General features: G+C 39.1%; 1 pseudogene; it reads left to right on the top strand.

Moving 5' to 3' along the window:
- Positions 1–486: 486 nt before the first annotated feature.
- LOC118670953 lies at positions 487–1,062 on the top strand (annotated as a pseudogene).
- Positions 1,063–3,948: the final 2,886 nt, after the last annotated feature.

Genomic DNA, 3,948 nt, shown 5'->3' with positions numbered 1-3,948 from the left:
TACAGATGGCAAGATTTCATTCCATTCCATTGTATATATGCTCTACTTCTGTATCCATTCTTCTATTGATGCAACTTACGTTGCTTCCATATCCTGGCTATTAATGCTGCAAAAAATATATGGATATATATGTCTTTTCAATTTAGTGTTTTGGGTTTTTTTGGATAAAGAGGAATTGCTGGGTCCTTCTTTGTCTCTTATTAGATAGCCTTTGTTTTAAAGTCTATTTTGTCTAAGTATTGCTACCCCAGCGTTTTGTTTCCATTTTCATGAAATATCTTCTTCTATCCATGTACTTTTAGCCTGTGTCTTTGGATCTGAAGTGAGTCTCTTATAGACAGCATATGTAAAGGTCTTACTCTGTCATCCATCCATTCTCCATATGTCTTTTGGAGCATTTAATCCATTTGCATTGAAAGTAATTGATATGTGAGTCATCCTCCTGACTGGTCTTGGTATTTCTGTCTCAGTGCTGCTGATGGCTAGATGTCTTCAGGAAATGCTAAAATTGGGCACCCTGGTCCCAACTTTAGAGCCACAGCTGTTATGCCAGATGGTCAGTTCAAAGATATCAGCCTATCTGACTATGGAGGAAAATATGTATTCTTCTTCTACCCTCTCTGCCTTTGTGTGCCCCGTGGAGATCATTTCTTTCATTGATAGAGCAGCAGAATTTAAGAAACACAACTGCCAAGTGATTGGTGCTTCTGTGGATTCTCACTTCTGTTACCTGGCATGGGTCAACACACCCAAGAAACGAGGAGGACGGGGACCCATGAACATGCCTTTGGTGTCAGGCCCCAAGTTCACCACTGCTCAGGACTGTGGGATCTCAAAGGCCGATGAAGGCATCTCATTCAGGGGACTCTTTATCACTCTATCCTTCACCAGATCACCGTAAACATCCCTCCCTGTTGGCCGCTCTGTAAACGAGACTCTGAGCCTAGTTCAGGCTTTTCAGTTCACTGGCAACATCGGGAAGTGTGCCCTGCTGGCTGGAAGCCTGCCAGTGATACCATGAAACCTGACGTCCAAAAGAGCAAAGAATATGTCTCTAAGTAGAGGGAAGTACTGGGCTGTTTTAGGGCCATGTAGCAGTGGATGGTCATGTGAACAAAACCTCTTTTGACTATTGCCAAGCTTAAAACACAAGGTCTTCAACTTAACCCAGATGTAGTATGAGACAGGACAGGCCTTTCCTGCAGGGTTGGGGGGTGGGAGGGAGGAGGAGCCAATTTTCTTCCTTTGGAGGAAATAGCCTGAACTTACGGAGCAGGCAGAAGATGTAACTAGAAAGCTATTGGGTCCAAGTTGTGAAAGGCCTTAACTGACAGACTAAAGAGTCTGGATTATAGTCTGGAAAATTACATTGCTTCTATACTTTTTCCCCTCTCCTTTTGGGAATCCAATTACATATACATTATACTTTGTACCTAATCTGAAATCTCCAATGCTCTTTGTTTATATGTGTTTTGTCTACCTTCACTTTAACCTCTAACATTTTCTTCTTTTACTAGGTTTGGACTTAGTTTGTTCTTCTTTTTCTAGTTCTGTAAGGTGTAAAATTAGTTATTAATTGTAGATTTTTTTAAATGTATACATCGACAGCTATAAATTTCCTTAGTGAGCGCCACTTTCATTGCATTCTGTAAGTTCTGTAAAATTGTGTGTTGTGTTTGGGTTTTTTTTTTTTCATTTATCTCTAAGTAATTTCCAATTTCTCTTGTGATTTCTTCTTTGACCCTTGGTTGCCTGAGAATGTGTTTTTAAATTTCTACCTATTTGTAAATTTTTCAGTTTTCTTTTTGTTATTTTTTTATGTGTGTGTGTGTGAATCCAAACACAAACACTTGGATTTTTAAATACATTAGTCTCTTAAGCAGAAAACAAAAAGTGGAGCTACAAACCAAAATTGCAATACTACTTTTATAACTGTCCGCGGACTTACTTTAATAGATATCTTTTCATAGGGCGTTAAGTTTATCTAGGAATGTCTTCATTTCTCTGTCATTGTTGAAGGACAGTTTTGTGAGATATAAGATTCTTGGTTGACAGCATTTTTCCTTCATTGCTTTGAATATAGCAATTCACTACCCTCTGGTGTCCAAGGTTTCTGATGCTTCTGCTCCTGATCTTACTGGCAAAAATATAATGAAAGTTGTCCTCTCTGCTTTATAAATGTTAATATTGTACCTTCCCATGTCTTATGAAACAGATATTTTCTTAGAGTATTGTGATATTAGTCAAGTTGTAGCATCATTTTTAAACCAATCAGAATTTAAGGAAAAGGAATTGAATGTTTTTAATGGTAGACACAATCATGACTCTCAATGACAAAAATTATAGATTTTCAAATTATAAATGAAAAGGTCACTGATGCATCCTACAGACTTTAATTTATAATAAAGCAAATGACAATCTTTAGTATCGCACATAAACAAAAAGGTCTTTCTGGTCTTTTAATTTTTTTAGAGTAAAGATATCTTCAGAATAAAAAGTGAGGAAACCATTATGGTTTATTACCAGCTATGAAAGGCTGGTTTCTTGCTCTGGCCTCATAAAGCAGCATTGTAATGAAATTACAAAAAAACTCCTATAGAAGGTGCTGGCTGGGCTAAGGTTTTTGTCCTTGTAACCCATAAGCAGATTGTGGTGACCTATCAGACTTGTACTTGTTAGCTCATTATCACTCCCGTGCCCCCTCCTCCAGCCCCCGCCACCTCCATTTTATTTTTCTCTTTTATGTACTCTTTTTTCTCCATTAGTTATACTTTTTCTTTTCTCTCTATTTCCATTTTTCTTTATTCTCTTTGTCTTCTTTCAGTTGTTTTTTCTCCTTTCAATTTTCTCAAATTTTTTGTTTTCTACTTTTTTTCATTTGTCCTTGTTTTTCTCATTTTTACATTTTTTTTAGTATTTTTAGTTAGCTTTGTGAGTACAGTTGGTATATTTAGTATTGTCAGTAGAGTTAATATACTTAGTTAACATAGTTATTGTTTACTTTCATAGGTAGTGAGTGTATTTAGCATTGTTAATGTTAGTATTAGCATAGTTTTGTTCTTTAGCATAGTTACTAATAATAGTTAGCAGAGTTTTTTAGTCTTGTCCATTAGTATAGTTAGCAAGTCACCACATAGATGACCTTGCAGCCATCTCTGCTGACCAGGAGCCCAAAGTGGGCATTATAAGTTCCTCAACACCATTGCAGAGAGCAGCCAAGGGGAGGTTGGACTGACACGTTCTGGACGGTACAGAAATGGCTGTCAAAGTCATCAATCAGCAGGGCTCCTCCAGCCTCCAGAGGCTTCCCCTGCAGGACTTCCATGCATGAAGGCATTCAATCACCAGAATAGAGTCAAGTTATTCAAGGTGACTGGAAGCAGCAGAAAACTCTTCATCATCATGGAGCACCTAAGTGGAGGGAACATATCCGATCCCCTGGAGGATCACTACCACATGCCCAAGAATGAGGCCCGAGGCACTTTCCGCCAGCTGGTATCACCTGTGCAGCACAGCCACCAAAGGGGCGTGGTCCACAGGGACCTGAACCAAAGAACATGCTCGTTGATGCTCAGAGGGACGTCAAAAGTGTGGACTTTGGACTCAGCAATTTTGGAGCAATCAGGTGAGGACATTCTGTGGTATCCTCTCATATGCTGCCCCAGAACACTTCTTGGGCCAAAAATATGATGGCCACGTGGTAGATATATGGAGCCTAGGAGTGGTTCTCTATACAATGGTCACTGGGAGCCTGCCGTTCATAGAAAAGAACTTTGGGAAGCTGCAGCGAAAGATTGTGAGCAGAAAATAAATAGCTCGTGCCGTTGTTCCTATTTTTTGAATTGGAAACGACATTTTTAAAATTGTTGATTCTCATCCAAGGGATAGAAGAAGTTTATGGTAGACCCATGGCTCAGAGACCAGGTCCATCATCTTCAGCCCAGCCCT

Source organism: Myotis myotis, unplaced genomic scaffold (assembly GCF_014108235.1).
Source record: "Myotis myotis isolate mMyoMyo1 unplaced genomic scaffold, mMyoMyo1.p scaffold_m19_p_16, whole genome shotgun sequence".
NCBI classification, from domain to species: Eukaryota; Metazoa; Chordata; class Mammalia; order Chiroptera; family Vespertilionidae; genus Myotis; species Myotis myotis.
The sequence above is the reverse complement of the archived record's forward strand: the minus strand, read 5'-3'. Positions and strand labels throughout refer to the sequence as shown.